The sequence below is a fragment of the Bos taurus genome, chromosome 6, assembly GCF_002263795.3.
Source record: "Bos taurus isolate L1 Dominette 01449 registration number 42190680 breed Hereford chromosome 6, ARS-UCD2.0, whole genome shotgun sequence".
NCBI lineage: Eukaryota > Metazoa > Chordata > Mammalia > Artiodactyla > Bovidae > Bos > Bos taurus.
This window is the reverse complement of record NC_037333.1, coordinates 36,792,951-36,811,870: the sequence shown is the minus strand read 5'-3', so window position 1 is coordinate 36,811,870 and position 18,920 is coordinate 36,792,951. Positions and strand designations below refer to the sequence as shown.

General features: G+C 39.3%; 1 long non-coding RNA gene across 1 annotated transcript in view; it reads right to left on the bottom strand.

Annotated features, from left to right (window-relative positions):
• The window catches only part of LOC112447053 (uncharacterized), a 210,256-nt gene that overhangs the window by 100,430 nt on the left and 90,906 nt on the right, over window positions 1-18,920 (bottom strand). The window lies entirely within an intron of this gene.

The following is an 18,920-nucleotide window of genomic DNA, read 5'->3' as shown; positions in this document are numbered from 1 at the left end:
CTATTGCTCATTGTCATTGGTTAATAATGCTCAAGATTTAAAGCGAGATTGACCCTCATGATTTAATGACTGTCAACTGTAAGATTCTGCATGTGCACTAAATGTCCTTACAGAAATACTGAACTTCTATCAAATTAGTTTTCCCATCTTATCTAAAATTATAGATTACTTACTAGGTTTTATTTTCCTTTTAAAAAGTATTTTCATTTTTTAAAAAACTGTAGGATTGTACACAATTCATAGAAACAGACTTCTACTTCCTGCTGGGTCACAAACACTGAGTTTACAGACTGTAAACTCTCCATATCAGTACACAAAGGTTTACTTAATACTTAATACTTTCGAAAAATGTCACAGCAGTTCACTTGCTAGGATGTAAAACTGATCAGTCTTCTGCTAAAGGAAATTGAGGGTTTTCCCCCTTAGTTTTTATTATAAATAATATTTTAATAATTTATTCATATATCCTTGGAAATTTATCTATAGGATAAGTTTCTTAGAAGTGGAATTTCTAGTTCATAGGTTTTCCTGCATTTTTGATTTTGAGAGATCTTGCAAAATTATACTTTAAAAATACCAACTAACTCCCTAACCAATAACTTAAAAGTTGTTTTGGTGCTTACTAGTTGAATTAATTCATTAATTTTTCTTATGACTTAAAGATATTAATGTTCCAAATTATTAAGAAGAAATACATTACATTGATTCTTGTATTTCAGGAACACATGACCTTAATTCCAAGCCCATACAGATGTGTCAAGGAACTTGTTGATAAAAGTTGACAAATTTATGGTTACCAAAGGGTAAAGGGGAGGGGTGGGATAATTAGCAGTTTGGGATTAACATATACATACTATATGTAGCTCAGTGGTAAAGAATCCACCTGCCAAGCAGGAGACACAGGTTCGATCCTTGGTTCGGGAAGATCCCCTGGAGAAGGAAATGGCAACCTACATCAGTATTCTTGCCTGGAAAATCCCACAGACAGAGGAGCCTGGTGGGCTACAGTTCATGTGGTTGTAAAAGAGTCAGACACAATTTAGTGACTAAACAACAGCTACTATATATAAAATAGATAATCAACAAGGAGGACCTACTGTAGAGAACAAGGAACTATATTCAATATTTTATAATAACCTATAATGAAAAATATCTGAAAAAATAGATACATATGTAAAACTTTGCTGTATATCTGAAACTAACACAACATTGTAAAGCAGTTATACTTCAATAAAATAGTTAATTAAAAATTTAAGTCTATAAACATTAATTCTAAGTTGTACCTTAACATTTGTGAAAAATTGAGAATTCTTTTTTTTTTAGTTTCCTCTCTTTTATTGTTTTTTTTTTAATTTAATTTTATTTCTTAATTTTACAATATTGTATTGGTTTTGCCATATATCAACATGAATCCACCACAGGTATACACGTGTTCGCCATCCTGAACCCTCCTCCCTCCTCCCTCCCCATACCATCCCTCTGGGTTGTCCCAGCGCACCAGCCCCAAGCATCCAGTATTGTGCATCGAACCTGGACTGGCGACTCATTCAGGTCCTGATTCTTGTTGGGAGAGGGAAGAACAGGACGTAAGTCATGCTATTACTAAACAGAGATTAAAAGTCAGTAAAATAATACCATTATTCTTCAACTCTAATGAATTAATAGGTCTAGACAATGGTCATCAATATTTGTTAACCTTACAAAAATGGAGATAGCCAGGAAATGTGTGCCTCCTGATGAAAGCACTTGTAGAAGTATATACTGAAACACTTATAAATAATATGACATGATACCTGGCATATGCCTCAAAATACCCTGGATGGGAATAGAAGTGCAGAAGAAACAAGATTGGCTAAAAGTTATTAATTGTTGAAGTTGGTTGAGAGGTACATGGAAATTTGCTTTACTATCCTCTGTATTTTCTTCAGGTTTGAAATTTTCTACAGTCAAACATTTAAAAACAGACAAGGTTTGCATTAAGATGTTTTGGAATATTCCTTCCTAACTACTAGGATGCATTTAAAGAGGGTCGCTTTAGGAAATTTGAATGCTCTCACGTGATGGCCACAAGCTTCACTAAATGCCCAGAGGCTCTTTTCCAAGCCCTCTACCTATGATTTTAGGCAAGAGCAGAACAGGAGTTAGATGGTATGGAAAACATACCACCAAGTTGGATCATAAGCCAAATGAAAACTATAATTAAGGGAAGGAACTGACTATCCTCTTTAGCTTTCAAAATGTTTTTGAACTCAGAAAGGAGCACGAATGGTGCTCCAGCACAAACGTGTAATCTTTGGCGCAGACAAATGGATGCTTTTGTGGACAATGACAATGTAGAATTTGTCATTTCCTTCACATGGAATTTCTTTGGTTACACCGTCTCACCACATCCTTCCTTAGGGGTCCTCTTTTTCCTCTTCCACTTTATACATTCTCCTCCCACTTCAAACTTGTACCAAAGTAAGGAAAACATACTATTTTCTTTGCCCAGCTATAGAAAAATGTCAGTGTGAGAAATTACCTTTCAATTCATAAAACACTGGATTACTTCTGACCAGTCTTGTTTATTTATTTCTTTATTATTTCTTTGGCCGCACCTGTCTTAGCTGTGGCATGCAGAACCTAGTTCCCTGACCCAAGATCAAAGCCAAGCCCCCTGCACTGGGAGCTCAGAGTCTCAGATTCTTAAAATGGACCAGCAGGGAAGTCCCAGTCCTCTTTATTAATCAACTCTTTACTTACGATGCTGGGAGGGGTTGGGGGCAGGAGGAGAAGGGGACGACGGAGGATGAGATGGCTGGATGGCATCACCGACTTGATGGATGTGAGTCTGAGTGAACTCCAGGAGTTGGTGATAGACAGGGAGGCCTGGCGTGCTGTGATTCTTGGGGTCGCAAAGAGTCGGACACAACTGAGTGACTGGACTGAACTGAACTGAACTTACTGCAGTCAAAGCCCCAGACTGATTAGTTTATCAGAAGGCTGAAAACACTGCCCCTCTACAAGTTCACCATTGTTTACCAGAGTATTCCTAGAGAAGGAAACGGCAACCCACTCCAGTGTTCTTGCCTGGAGAATCCCAGGGACGGGGAAGCCTGGTGGGCTGCCCTCTATGGGGTCGCACAGAATCGCACACGACTGAAACGACTGAGCGGTGGCAGCGACCAGAGTATTCCATTGTTTGTTTGTTTGTTTTTTTTTAAATTAAAACTCAACATAGAGTGACCTTGAAATGTGCCTTTATTTCCATTCAGTCATAACATTACTCCTTCAGCTGCATCATTTCATTAATTATATGTAATGGTGGTGGTTTAATCACTAAGTAGTGTCCGACTCTTGCAACTCCATGAACCTAGCCTGCCAGGTTTCTCTGTCCATGGATTTCCCAGGCAGGAATACTGGAGTGGGTTCCCATTTCCTTCTCCAGGGGATTTTCCTGACACAGAGATCGAACCCTAGTTTCCTGCGTTGCAGGTAGATTCTTTACCGACTGAGCCACTAGGGAAACCCAATTATGTGTAGGGGTCATTTAGGAATCTTGGAGCTAGAGCTCAGAAAATATGTTCTAAATCTCTGAAAACTAGCAAGATATTCCAAAGATAGCATAAGGGAATAAAACCAGGAGTTGTACATGTTAGTCCAAGGAAAGAATCTTCCCACAAAGTGACTTAAAGTCTCTACTTTCACTGTGTACCTTTTTTGCTTTCAAACTTTCATGCATTTTAATATGTAATTTTGTCTGTTGGTGGGTGGGTGAAAATATTATTCTAAATCTTAATGCAAAATTTTTAAATTATAATTTACTTGGTTATCCATATTATTATGTATATCACTCCCTGTCTGCTCCTCGAAATAATGAATTTATCAGCCTATTCCCCTATTCAGGAATTTATTACCTGGGAAAGTTGGAATATACACTAACATTAAAAGTCCTCAGAAATTCAGCAGTAAAGGAAACTATTTAGCACAGTTTTCCTAAACTTACTCACCTTTTTACTTGTGAGATATATTAACATCCTAAAAATACATTTTAGACTTGTGAATCTCCCTCTCGATCACTTTAAGAATACTTTGGATTAAGGAAAAGCCAAAAGAAAGGGACAGCAAAGATGAGTAAGTTGTTTCTTTGAACATTTTCATGGGACTTTTATTTTAGAAATGAATACATGGCATATTCTCTTCTGGGAAGATGGCATGGTCATACTTTTCCATACTCTTCCCACTAAGGGAAACTAAAAACTTTGGGCATTATATATAAAATAAACATAAGAAGACTGCAAGGCTGGGGACCTTGGGACTTGAGAAACAACACAGTGGTTAAGTTCCCTAGGGTGTGTGTTTTTTTTTTTTTTGTCTCATACATTCCAGACATGAAGCTGAAAATCCAGCAACCAAGAAAGGCCAGTGGGAACAGACTATAAACCCCCAAAAAAGTCCTATCTCTCTAACCAAAGAATGAAGCCGGGGTAGTCTAACAAAACAGAAAACTTTCAGCCGATAACCTCTCTGTGTACTGTGCTGTGCTTAGTCGCTCAGTCATGTCCAATTCTTTGTGACCCAATGGACTGCAGCCTGTCAGGCTCCTCAGTCCATGGGGATTCTCCAGGCAATAATACTGGATTGGGTTGCCATGCCCTCCTCCAGGGGATCTTCCCAACTCAGGGATCAAACCCAGGTCTCCTGCATTGCAGGCAGATTCTTTACCAACTGAGATACCTGGGAAGCCCAATAACCTTTCTACTCCAATCAAATGCCACAGAAAAACTGATGTCCCACTCCTTCCTTCACCAGCAAAGACTCAGTAGGAAACCTAGGCTTCCACCCTTGAGAGGCTGTAACAAGGCATATTAATCCTTCCACCAAGGTGGCATCTGAGAAAGCCAACTAGGAAGCCAGGGCTTTCATCTGCATTAATCTATAAAGAGCCTCCACACACCCCTTCCCATGGTGTCATGGGGGCTGTGAGGCATCTGGATTTCTACCCCTTCCCAGTAGTAAAGAAGTAGTACTCCTTCACCAGAGGAAACCTAGTGTAGATTCAAGACTTTGACCACTGTTCAGCATAATGAGGCCACCACCTATGGGGTCACTGGAGACCACATGGGAAAACAGGCCTTTCCAGTGACAAAAAGGAGCCTCTAGTACCTTTCAGAATATGTGTGTGTGTGTGTGTTCCAAAGGGAAACCTGGGTTTCTATCTCTACCAGACAGTAATGGGTAGTTTTCTTTGCTGGAAAAAAAAAAAAAAAAGGTAACAGTCCCCAAAAAAAGCCAATTAAAACAGAAGATTTGAAAAAGACACAGTCTCATAGCATAATCTGAAAATGTCTAATTTTCAACTAAAAAAATCACTCACTATACCAAGAAACAGGAATATCAAACTGACTGTAAAAAGAAAATTCACAGATACTAACACCAAGATGATGGAGCTATTAGAATTATCTGACAGAGATTTTAAAGAAGCCATAATGCAAATGCCTCAATGACCAATCACCAACACATTTGAAACAAATGAAAAAAAAAATCTTAGTGAAGAAATTTAAAAAGAACAAAATTAATTTTAGAACTGAAAAGTGCAATAATCCAGACAAAAACATCAGTTAATGGGTACAAAAATAGAATGGAGAAGATAGAAAAAAGAATCAGTGAACTGGAATATGGAACATGGAACAATATAAATTATTCATTTTGAATAACAGAGAAAAAATGGAAAAACAAATAAATAGAGCCTCAGGAACATTGGAACTATACCAAAGGAACTAACATTTGTGTCATTAGTGTTCCAGAAGGAGGGGAATTTTTTTTTAAGACAAATTTTAAAAGTACTTGTAGAAATAATGGTTGAAAATTCCCACATTTGGCAAGATATAAAAACCTACAGATTCAAGAGGCTGAATAAATGCCAAGGTACATCATAATTAAACTTTTGGAAACTAGAGACAGAGAAAACCTTGAAAGTAGCCAGAGAGAAGAGACACTTTTTTATGAATGAGAAAAACAAGTCTGATGGCAGATAATTTCTCATCAAAATTCATGGGGCCAAAAGAAAGTGGTATGTGAGCCTACAATTACCTCAAAACAAAAAGTTTATTTTTTACAAATCAGTCACTGTGATACACCACATTAACAAACTGAATAATAAAAACCATACAGCCCTCGAATAGATGTAGACAAAGCTTTTGACAAAATTTCACATCCATTTAAGATAAAAACTCAGAATAACATGGGTATAGAGGGAACATACCTCAACATGATAAAGGCCATATGTGGGAAGCCCATAGCCTAACATCATACTCAACAGAGAAAGGCTGAAAGCATTTCCTATAAAATCAAGACAAAGATAAGGTGACTTACCTTCACAGCTTTTATTCAACACAGTATTGGAATTAGCCACAATAATCAGACATTAAAGAGAAATAAAAGGAATCCAAATTGGAAAGGAAGAAGTCAGATTGTCAGTGTTTACAGATGACATGATACTGTATGTAGATAATCCTAAATTCAGTTCGGTTGCTCAGTCATGACCGACTCTTTGCAATCAAATGGCCTGCAGCATGTCAGGCTTCCCTCTCCATCACGGACTCCTGGTGCTTGCTCAAACTCATGTCCATTGAGTCGGTGATGCCATCCAACCACCTCATCCTCTGTCGTCCCCTTCTCCTCCTGCCTTCAGTCCTTCCCAGCATCAGGGTCTTTTCTAGTGAGTCAGTTCTTCACATCAGGTGGCCAAAGTATTGGAGCTTCAGCTTCAGTATCAGTCCTTCCAATGAATATTCAGGACTGATTTCCTTTAGGATTGACCTAAAGGTCAATAATACATAATCTTAAAGATTCCCCCCCAAAACTACTAGATCTCATCAATGAATTAAGTTACAGAATTCTCCAAGCCAGGCTTCAGCAATACGTGAACCGTGAACTTCCAGATGTTCAAGCTGGTTTTAGAAAAGGTAGAGGAACCAGAGATCAAATTGCCAACATCCGATGGATCATCAAAAAACCAAGAGAGTTCCAGAAAAAATCTATTTCTGCTTTACTGACTATGCCAAAGCCTTTGACTGTGTGGATCACAATAAACTGTGGAAAATTCTGAAAGAGATAGGAATACCAGACCACCTGAACTGCCTTTTGAGAAATCTGTATGCAGGTCAAGAAGCAACAGTTAGAACTGGACATGAAACAACAGACTGGTTCCATTTAGGAAAAGGAGTACATCAAGGCTGTATTTTAACTTATATGCAGAGTACATCATGAGAAACACTGGGCTGGAATAAGCACAAGCTGGAATCAAGATTGCCGGGAGAAATATCAATAACCTCAGATATGCAGATGACACCACCCTTATGGCAGAAAATGAAGAGGAACTAAAAAGCTTCTTGATGAAAGTGAAAGAGGAGAGTGAAAAAGTTGGCTTAAAGCTCAACATTCAGAAAACGAAGATCATGGCATCTGGTCCCATCACTTCATGGGAAATAGATGGGGAAACAGTGGAAACAGTGTCAGACTTTATTTTGGGGGGGGTCCAAAATCACTGCAGATGGTGACTGAAGCCATGAAATTAAAAGACACTTACTCTTTGGAAGGAAAGTTATGACCAACCTAGACAGCATATTAAAAATCAGAGATATTACTTTGGCAACAAAGGTCTGTCTAGTCAAAGCTATTGTTTTTCCAGTGGTCATGTATGGATGTGAGAGTTGGACTGTAAAGAAAGCTGAGTGCTGAAGAATTGATGCTTTTGAACTGTGGTGTTGGAGAAGACTCTTGAGAGTCCCTTGGACTGCAAGGAGATCCAACCAGTCCATCCTAAAGGAGATCAGTCCTGGGTGTTTGTTGGAAGGACTGATGCTGAAGCTGAAACTCCAATACTTTGGCCACCTGATGTGAAGAGCTGACTCATTTGAAAAGACCTCGATGCTGGGAAAGATTGAAGGCAGGAGGAGCAGGTGACGACGGAGGATGAGATGGTTGGATGGTATCACTGACTCAGTGTACATGAGTTTGGGTAAACTCCGGGAGTTGGTGATCGACAGGGAGGCCTGGCGTGTTGCAGTCCAAAGAGTCGGACACAACTGAGGGACTGAGCTGAACTGACTGACAGAATACCAAATTAATATATAGAATCTGTTGCATTTATATAGCCTACTAACAAACTGTCAGAAACAGGAATTAAGAAAACAATCTTATTTACAGTTGCATCAAAAAGAATAAAGTACCTAATAATAATTCTAATCAAGGAGGTAAAAGACTTGTTCCCGGAAAACCACAACACTAATGAAAGAAACTGAAGACAACACAAACAAATAAAGAGACACACTGGCCTTATGAATTGGAAGAATTATACTGTTAAAATGACCATACTAAAAAAGACAGATTCAATGAAATCCCTATCAAAATTTCAATGGCATTCTTCACAGAATTAAAACAAATACTTCTGAATTTGTATGGAAGCACAAAAGATCCAGAATAGACAAAGCAGTCTTGAAAAGAAAAAGAATAAGAAAGAAGATTTCAACATACTACAAAGTTCCAGTAGTATTAAAAAATATGTATGGCAATGGCACAAAAACATATAGAACAATGGGACTTAATAGAAAACCCAGAAGAGCCCACACTTGTATGCAGGTCAGGAAGCAACAGTTAGAACTGGACATGGAACAACAGAATGGTTCCAAATAGGAAAAGGAGTACGTCAAGGCTGTATATTGTCACCCTGCTTGTTTAACTTATGTGCAGAGTACATCATGAGAAACGCTGGACTGGAAGAAACACAAGCTGGAATCAAGATTGCCGGGAGAAATATCAATAACCTCAGATATGCAGATGACACCACCCTTATGGCAGAAAGTGAAGAGGAACTAAAAAGCCTCTTGATGAAAGTGAAAGTGGAGAGTGAAAAAGTTGGCTTAAAGGTCAACATTCAGAAAACGAAGATCATGGCATCCAGTCCCATCACTTCATGGGAAATAGATGGGGAAACAGTGGAAACAGTGTCAGACTTTATTTTTGGGGGCTCCAAAATCACTGCAGATGGTGACTGCAGCCATGATATTAAAAGACGCTTACTCCTTGGAAGGATAGTTACGACTAACCTAGATAGCATATTCAAAAGCAGAGACATTACTTTGCCAACAAAGGTCTGTCTAGTCAAGGCTATGGTTTTTCCAGTGGTCATGTATGGATGTGAGAGTTGGACTGTGAAGAAGGCTGAGCGCCAAAGAATTGATGCTTTTGAACTGTGGTATTGGAGAAGACTTTTGAGAGTCCCTTGGACTGCAAGAAGATCCAACCAGTCCATTCTGAAGGAGATCAGCCCTGGGATTTCTTTGGAGGGAATGATGCTAAAGCTGAAACTCCAGTACTTTGGCCACCTCATGTGAAGAGTTGACTCATTGGAAAAGACTCTGATGCTGGGAGGGATTGGGGGCAGGAGGAAAAGGGGACGGCAGAGGATGAGATGGCTGGATGGCATCACTGACTCGATGGACGTGAGTCTGAGTGAACTCTGGGAGTTGGTTATGGACAGGGAGGCCTGGCATGCTGGGATTCATGGGGTCGCAAAGAGTTGGACACGACTGTGTGACTGAACTGAACTGAACTGATACAATCAACTAATCTACAAAGGAGCCAAGAATATACAATGGAGAAAAGACAGCCTCTCCAATAGATAGTATTGGAAAACTGAACAGCTACATTCAACATACTCACTTTTTCACACCATATACAAAAATGTGCTTGAAATAGATTAAAAACTTAAATTTAAGACCTGAAACCATAAAACTCCTAGAAGAAAACACAGGCAATAGATTCTTTGACATTGATCTTAGAAATATTTTGGGGGGCGGGTGTCTTCTCAAACAAGAGAAACAAAAGCAAAAATAAACAACTGAGACAACATCAGATCAAAAAGGTTTTGCACAGTGAAGGAAACCATCAAAAAAACAAAAGGGTAGCCTATTGAATGGGAGAAGATATTTGCAAATGACAGGTCTGATAAGATGTTAATATCTAAAATATATAAAGAATTCATACAACTCAACAGAAAAAAAAATTTTTAATAGATATTTTTCCTAAGAAGACATACAGGTGACCACAGACACATGAAAAGATGCTCAACATCACTAATTATCAGGGAAATGAAAATCAAAACCACAATGGAATATCACCTCATACCTATCAGAATGGCTATTATCAAAAGCAGAATGAATAACAAGTGTTGGTGAGGATATGGAGAAAAGGGAACCCTTGTGCACTACTCGTGGGAACATAAAGTGGTATAGCTAGTATGAAAAACAGTATGGAGGCTCAAAAAATTAAAAACCTAACTACCAAAGGATACATCAACTCCACCTCAGTGTATTTTTCTGAAGAAAACAAAAATACTAATTTGGAAAGATATATTCACCCCTATGTTCATTACAGCATTACTTACAATAGCCAAGATGTGGAAGCAAAGTGTCTATTGATAGATGAAGGATAAAGAAGATGTGAGATATAGATATATATCATATATGTATCATATGTGCATATGTATATATAATTTATATATGAAGTTACTTAGCCATAAAAAGAATGAAATCTTGCCATTTGTAACATGGATATATCTATAGGGTTTTAAGCAAAGTGAAATAAGTCAGACATAAAAAGACAAATGCTGTATGATTATACTTGACATTTCTCCAAAAGAAAACATACAGATGACTAATAAACACATGAAAAGATGCTCAACATCTCTCATTATTAGAGAAAAGCAAATCAAAACTACAATGAGTTATCACTGATTAGGATGGCCATCATAGGAAAAAAAAAATCTACAAACAATAAATACTGAAGAGGATATGGAGAAAAGGGAATCATCCTGCACAATTGGTGGGAATGTAAATTGATACAGCCACTATGGAGAACAGTGTGGAGTTTCCTTAAGAGACTAGGAATAAAACTATCATATGACCCAGCAATCTCACTACTGGGCATATACCCTGAGAAAATCATAATTCAAAAGATGCACGTATGCCAATATTCATTGTATCACTATTTACAATAGCCAGTACCATGGAAACAGCCTAGATGTCCATCAATGGATGAATGAATAAAGAAGCTGTTATATATACAATGAGATACCCCACGCCCCTAAGCCCGAGGCCAGGGGCGGCGGCCGGGAGGAGTAACCCCACGACCGAGGAGCCGTGGCTGCGCGGGCGCAGGAGGGCCTAGAGAAGCTATCCCATGTTGAAGGTCAGGAAGGGCGACAGTGAGGAGATACCCTTCGTCCAAGGTAAGGAGCAATGGCTGCGCTTTGCTGGAGCAGCCGTGAAGAGATACCCCATGCCCAAGGTAAGAGAAACCCAAGTAGGACGGTAAGTGTTGCAAGAGGGCATCAGAGGGCAGACACATTGAAACCATAATCACAGAAAACTAGTCAATCTAATCACACTAGGACCACAGCCTTGTCTAACTCAATGAAACTAAGCTATGCCTGTGGGGCCACCCAAGACGGGCAGGTCATGGTGGAGAGAGCTGACAGAATGTGGTCCACTGGAGAAGGGAATGGCAAACCACTTCAGTATTCTTGCCTTGAGAACCCCATGAACAGTATGAAAAGGCAAAATGATAGGATACTGAAAGAGAAACTCCACAGGTCAGTAGGTGCCCAATATGCTACTGGAGATCAGTGGAGAAATAACTCCAGAAAGAATGAAGGGATGGAGCCAAAGTAAAAACAATACCCAGCTGTGGATGTGACTGGTGATAGAAGCAAGGTCCGATGCTGTAAAGAGCAATATTGCATAGGAACCTGGAATGTCAGGTCCATGAATCAAGGCAAATTGGAAGTGGTCAAACAAGAGATGGCAAGAGTGAATGTCGACATTCTAGGAATCAGCGAACTGAAATGGACTGGAATGGGTGAATTTAACTCAGATGACCATTATATCTACTACTGCGGGCAGGAATCCCTCAGAAGAAATGGAGTAGCCATCATGGTCAACAAAAGAGTCCGAAATGCAGTACTTGGATGCAGTCTCCAAAACGACAGAATAATCTCTGTTCGTTTCCAAGGCAAACCATTCAATATCACAGCAATCCAAGTCTATGCCCCAACCAGTAATGCTGAAGAAGCTGAAGTTGAGCAGTTCTATGAAGACATACAAGACCTTTTAGAACTAACACCCAAAAAAGATGTCCTTTTCATCATAGGGGACTGGAATGAAAAAGTAGGAAGTCAAGAAACACCTGGAGTAACTGGTAAATTTGGCCTTGGAATACGGAATGAAGCAGGGCAAAGACTAAGAGTTTTGCCAAGAAAATGTACTGGTCATAACAAACACTCTCTTCCAACAACACAAGAGAAGACTCTATACATGGACATCACCAGATGGTCAACACCAAAATCAGATTGATTATATTCTTTGCAGCCAAAGATGGAGAAGCTCTATACAGTCAGCAAAAACAAGACCGGGAGCTGACTGTGACTCAGATCATGAACTCCTTATTGGCAAATTCAGACTTAAATTGAAGAAAGTAGGGAAAACCACGAGACCATTCAGGTATGACCTAAATCAAATCCCTTATGATTATACAGTGGAAGTAAGAAATAGATTTAAGGGCCTCGATCTGATAGATAGAGTGCCTGATGAACTATGGAATGAGGTTTGTGACATTGTACAGGAGATAGGGATCAAACCAACCCCATGGAAAAGAAATGCAAAAAAGCAAAATGGCTGTCTGGGGAGGCCTTACAAATAGCTGTGAAAAGAAGAGAAGTGAAAAGCAAAGGAGAAAAAGAAAGATATAAACATCTGAATGCAGAGTTCCAAAGAATAGCAAGAAGAGATAAGAAAGCCTTCTTCAGCAATCAATGCAAAGAAATAGAGGAAAACAACAGAATGGGAAAGACTAGGGGTCTCTTCAAGAAAATCAGAGATACCAAAGGAACATTTCATGCAAAGATGGGCTCAATAAAGGACAGAAATGGTATGGACCTAACAGAAGCAGAAGATATTAAGAAGAGATGGCAAGAATACACAGAAGAACTGTACAAAAAAGATCTTCATGACCCAGATAATCACGATGGTATGATCACTGACCTAGAGCCAGACATCCTGGAATGTGAAGTCAAGTGGGCCTTAGAAAGCATCACTACGAACAAAGCTAGTGGAGGTGATAGAATTCCAGTTAAGCCATTCCAAATCCTGAAAGATGATGCTGTGAAAGTGCTGCACTCAATATGCCAACACATTTGGAAAACTCAGCAGTAGCCACAGGACTGGAAAAGGTCAGTTTTCATTCCAATCCCAAAGAAAGGCAATGCCAAAGAATGCTCAAACTACCGCACAATTGCACTCATCTCACACGCTAGTAAAGTAATGCTCAAAATTCTCCAAGCCAGGCTTCAGCAACATGTGAACCGTGAACTTCCTGATGTTCAAGCTGGTTTTAGAAAAGGCAGAGGAACCAGAGACCAAATTGCCAACATCCGCTGGATCATGGAAAAAGCAAGAGAGTTCCAGAAAAACATCTATTTCTGCTTTATTGACTATGCCAAAGCCTTTGACTGTGTAGATCACAATAAACTGTGGAAAGTTCTTCAAGAAATGGGAATACCAGACTACCTGATCTGCCTTTTGAGAAATTTGTATGCAGGTCAGGAAGCAACAGTTAGAACTGGACATGGAACAACAGACTGGTTCCAAATAGGAAAAGGAGTTCATCAAGGCTGTATATTGTCACCCTGCTTATTTAACTTATGTGCAGAGTACATCATGAGAAACGCTGGACTGGAAGAAACACAAGCTGGAATCAAGATTGCCGGGAGAAATCTCAATAACCTCAGATATGCAGATGACACGACCCTTGTGGCAGAAAGTGAAAAGGAACTCTTGATGAAAGTGAAAGTGGAGAGTGAAAAAGTTGGCTTAAAGGTCAACATTCAGAAAACGAAGATCATGGCATCCAGTCCCATCACTTCATGGGAAATAGATGGGGAAACAGTGTCAGACTTTATTTTTCTGGGCTCCAAAATCACTGCAGATGGTGATTGCAGCCAAGAAATTAAAAGATGCTTACTCCTTGGAAGGAAAGTTATGACTAACCTAGATAGCATATTCAAAAACAGACTTTACTTTGCCAACAAAGGTTTGTCTAGTCAAGGCTATGGTTTTTCCTGTGGTCATGTATGGATGCGAGAGTTGGACTGTGAAGAAGGCTGAGTGCCGAAGAATTGATGCTTTTGAACTGTGGTGTTGGAGAAGACTCTTGAGAGTCCCTTGGACTGCAAGGAGATCCAATCAGTCCATTCTGAAGGAGATCAGCCCTGGGATTTCTTTGGAGGGAATGATGCTAAAGCTGAAACTCCAGTACTTTGGCCACCCCATGCTAAGAGTTGACTCACTGGAAAAGACTCTGATGCTGGGAGGGATTGGGGGCAGGAGGAGAAGGGGACAGCAGAGGATGCGATGGCTGGATGGCATCACTGACTCGATGGACGTGAGTCTCAGTGAACTCCAGGAGTTGGTGATGGACAGGGAGGCCTGGCATGCTGCAATTCATGGGGTCGCAAAGAGTCGGACACGACTGAGCGACTGATCTGATCTGATATATACAATGGAAAATTACTCAGCCATAAAAAGGAATGAATTTGAGTCCATTGAACTGAGGTAGATGAACATAGAGCCTGTTATCCAGACTGAACTAAGTCAAAAAGAGAAAAACAATATCATATATTAACACATATATATGAAATCTAGAAAAATGGTACTGTTGAACTTATTTTCAGGGTAGGAATAGAGATGCAGAGATAGAAACAGACTTGCAGACACAGTGGAAAAAGGAGAGGGTGGGACGAATTGAGAAGTAGCATTGAAACATACACATTGTTGTTGTTGTTGTTGAGTTGCTAAGTTGTGTCCGACTCAAAGCCCCATGAACTGCAGCACATCAGGCTTTCCTGTCCTTTATTATCTCCCTGGGTTTGTTCAAACTTACGTCCATTGAGTCAGTGATGCCATCCAACCATCTCATCCTCTGTCACCCCTTTCTCCTTTTGCCCTCAATCTTTCCCAGCATCAGGGTCTTTTCCAGTGAGTCATCTCTTCCCATCAGGTGGCCAAAGTCCTGGAGCTTCAGCTTCAGCCTGAATCCCCCCAGTGAATATTCAGGGTTGATTTCCTTTAGGATTGACTGGTTTGAGCTCCTTGTTGTCCAAGGGACTCTCAAGAGTCTTCTCCAGCACCAGAGTTTGAAGGCATCAATTCTTTGATGCTCAGCTTTCTTTATGGTCCAACTCTCACATCCATCCACGACTACTGGTAAACCGTAGCTTTGACTATATATAAAATAATTAGCTAATGGGAAGTTGCTGTATGACACAGGGAGCCCAGTCCAGTGCTCTGTGATAGCTTAAAGGGTTGGGATGGAGTGAGGTAGGAGGAAGGTTTAAGAGGGAGGGTACATACATAGGTCTATGTCTAATTTGTGTTCATGTACGGCAGAAGCTGATGTATGGCAGAAACTCACACAATACTGTAAAGCAGTTATACTCCAATTAAAAATAAATAAATTTTAAAAATAAATTTTAAGTAAAGAAAAAAGATAAATTTGAGACTTAGAGACAGTAATACTAAGAAAAAGCAATTTTAATTCAAGGAAATTGTGCCCCTATCAACTATAACACAAAATGAAGCAATTTTATAAGATCTGTTTTTCCATGTTCCTTGAGAAAGAGTTAAAATGCAACCATGAATTCTTAATCTATTAAATAGTACATCCCACTGATATTCAATTCTAGTTAGTAATAGTATGTTTAAGGACATAAAGTTATTATTTATATTAGTAGAATATTTCTGAAATAAATGAAGGAGGCTGACTTGGTTAGAGTAGGCAATTTAGGGTAAGGAATTATGAATAACAATAAAATTTGCATATTAAATAGAAACACACTAGGTATTTATAGAATACTAGTTTCTTACGTAAGCCCACATTTACTGAGAGGTTTCTTGTGTGTCACTCATTGCACTGGGATCTACAGGCAACCCATGAATCATTAAATAGATTGTTTTCTAAAGATATATTTATGAAACTGTCTATGAGTTGTGTCATTATATGCATTTTTTTACATAATGTGTTAGATGTGTTATATCTATTAATCAACAGATATATACAAAATCAACATGTACAACAAGATATATACATAATCAACATATACAAAACATACCACTTACACATTTATATAATAATATATTTTCATTGATTCCCTGGTGGCTCAGATGGTAAAGAATCCACAAGCAATGAGGGAGACCTGGGTTCAATCCCTGGGTTGGGAAGATCCCCTGGAGAAGGGAACAGCTACCCACTCCCGTATTCTGGCCTGGAGAATTCCATAGACAGAGGAGCTTGGCAGACTACAGTCCACAGTGGGACACGATCGAGCCACTTTCATTTCACTTTACTTCAAACATATAACATATATACCTAAGAAATCTGAGGAAGGCTGAAATAATTTTATAAATATATTTTATATGTGTATATATAAATAAACATGTATATATATGTGCACACATATAATTCTAGAAAACAAAAAATACTCTACATCATACCTATACAAATTTTGCAAACCAAATAAAAAGGGTGAAAGCTTACCTAAAAAAATACCTGGATACAGTCATTAGAGAAAAAGAAAAACTAACATTTTGTAAAAGTTTCATTCCATTTAAAACTCACAACCACCCATGAGAAGATCATCATATTTATTTTACCAGTGAGGAAATCAGACTCAAAGAAAGTAAGGGATTGACTTAAGGTCACAAAATCAGCAAATAACAGAGCTGAAATTAGATTTCAGATCTTTTCATCTTCAAGTCTCTGCTTTCTTCATCACAGTAAATTGTATTATAATACAGGCAAATAAGAATGTTTTAAATGTGTGAAAGTATCTGAATATGCTGTAATGGAATCTTAAAATGATCCCATGAGTTCAGAGGGTAGATGTTATTCTTTGCACTTTACAATCAATGAAACAGACAGGGGAAAAGGATAATGACTTACTCAAGGTCAACTGGCATATCAGAGCTGAAGTCAGGGCCAGAAGCCAAATCCCCAGTTTACTGGGCTGGAGCTATGTTTCACAATGTCATACCCCCTCTGGTGTCCCTTTAAAATACAAAGTTCATGACAGGCCTAGGAGCTGTTGAAGGAAAATCCTCACCAGCCTCAGGAAGTGGCATTGAGCTGGCAGGAGAGGGTGACACAGCTATGACTCAGAGCTAACAACATCCCAGGAGGGCAGGGAAACCCACCCTTCAGGTGAAGCAATAAGCCACATCCTTGACTATTTCTGTGGAGAGTAGAGGAGGTCCCCTAGGACCTTCTTTAAGCACTGCTCTTTGACCTAAACTTGTGAATTTCAGTTGAACAGAAATACTTTTCCAAGAATTGTAACTAGATACCCTTTTCTTGACTTCTTGACCTGCAAGTGTACCTCAGCCCTGTGCAGTTTTACATGACTCTCTCTACCCTGGGAAAGGCTGTCCTTTCAGGATAATCACACTATTCACAGTAGTAAAGTTCATGTAAGAAGAAGAAGAACATAAGAAAGATAAAATTAAGAAGATGAACAGAGAAGGAGCTAATGTTTCAGGGCTTGGTCTATGCCAGACATCGTGCCAAGTTCTTTATACGGATAAACTCATTTAATCCTCACAACACACTGTGAGGTAGGTGCCATTATAATTACATAGAGAGGCTGTGTAATTTGCCTAAAGTCACACAGCTTGATAAAACCAAGGTTTGAAGCCAAGAGACTCAAAAATTTTAACTCTGCTGGATATGATATCATTTAACCATCCAGCTTTTATATCCTTGTCCAGAGAGTGAACAATTAATGACCCATACTTATAAGCTGAAACTACTACTTGTTGTTGCTCAGTTGCAAAGTCATGTCCAAATCTTTGTGACCCCATGGATTACAGAATGCCAGGCTTTCCTGTCTTTCACTGTCTCCTGGAGTTTGCTCAAATTCATATCCATTGAGTCAGTGATGGTATCTAACTATCTCATCCTCTGCTATCCCCTTCTCCTTTTGCCTTCAGTCTCTCCCAGCATCAGGGTCTTTTCCAGTGAGTCAGCTCTTCGTATTAGGTGGCCAAAGTATTGGAGCTTCAGCTTCAGCATCAGTCCTTTCAATGAATATTCAGGGTTGATTTCCTTTAGGATTGACTGGTTTGATATCCTTGCTGTCCAAGGGCCTCTCAAGAGTTTTCTCCAGCAACACTCTTTGAAACCATCAAATTCTTCAGTGCTCAGCCTTCTTTGTGGTCTAATTCTCACATCTGTACATGACTACTGGAAAAACCATAGCTTTGACTATATAGACCTTTCTTGGCAAAGTGATGTCTTTGCTTTTTAATATATTGTCTAGGTTTGTCATAGCTTTCCTTCAAAGGAGCAAGTGTCTTTTAATTTCATGGTTGCAATCACTGTCTGCAGTGATTTTGGAGCCCAAGAAAATAAAACCTGTCACTGCTTCCACTGTTTCCCCATCTATTTGCCATGAAGTGGTGGGACTGGATGCTGTGATCTTTGTTTTTTGAATGTTGAGTTTTAAACAAGCTTTTTCATTCTCCTCTTTCACCCTCATCAAAAGGCTCTTTAGTTCTCTTATTTATTTCCTGTCATTAGAGTGGTATCATCTGCATATCTGAGGTTGCTGATATTCCTCCCATCAAGTTTGATTCCGGATTGTGACTCATCCAGCCTGACATTTTGCATGAGGTACTCTGCATGTAAGTTAAATAAACAGGCTGACAATATACAGCCTTGTCATACTCCTAACCCAATTTTGAACCAGTTGTTTCATGTAAGGTTGTTACTTGACCTGCATACAGGGTTCTCAAGAGACAAGTTAGGTGGCCTGGTATTCCCATCTCTTG